This window comes from Sinocyclocheilus grahami, unplaced genomic scaffold (assembly GCF_001515645.1).
Source record: "Sinocyclocheilus grahami isolate Dianchi unplaced genomic scaffold, SAMN03320097.WGS_v1.1 scaffold9811.1, whole genome shotgun sequence".
NCBI classification, from domain to species: Eukaryota; Metazoa; Chordata; class Actinopteri; order Cypriniformes; family Cyprinidae; genus Sinocyclocheilus; species Sinocyclocheilus grahami.
The window spans coordinates 7275-7949 of NW_015512866.1; positions in this window are offsets into that span (position 1 = coordinate 7275).

Below are 675 nucleotides of genomic sequence, written 5' to 3' on the forward strand. Positions count from 1 at the left end.
CACTTCTTTCTTTTTTGCCTTCTCCTCTTCCCTCTTTTTCAGCTTGAGCAGCTTCGGAACATTAATTCCACTCTAGAAAGAAAGAAAGAAGAGCTGAAAGCTGTTGTCTTTAATCCTGTCTTTAATTCATTTGTAGTCTTTAATTCATCTGTTGTGTGTGCCACCTTCTTTAATACAGCCTCTTGATAGAGTTCAGCATTTGCATAGTCGATCATTGCAGAGGAACGGAAGATAGTGATACCTGGGATTGCTTTAGCCTGTCCAGAAACACAAATATAGATAATATAAGTACCATAAACAAACACACACACACATGTAAATGAGAGGATTGCCTGTAAGAAAGTCTCACCTCTTTATATGACTCTGTTTCTAAGTACAGTTCTGTGTCAGACACCCTGCCAAGCAAAGAGTACCTGTGACTACAGTACTCTGTTGCTCTTCCATAGACACTGCTTGAACATTCCCTTCAGATTTACAAACACAATGCTGGACAGCACAGCCTAATGACAGACACACACACACACACAACCAACTACTGCTTACAAACTGCTCAGATGTGCATATTGAGGATTAGGAGTGCCGCTTCAGAAAATAAGGAATATGTTTTAATGTATTAATCTGAAAAAGTTAATCAAGCCATAAATAGGCACATTTGAAAATGCATTTAAATATATA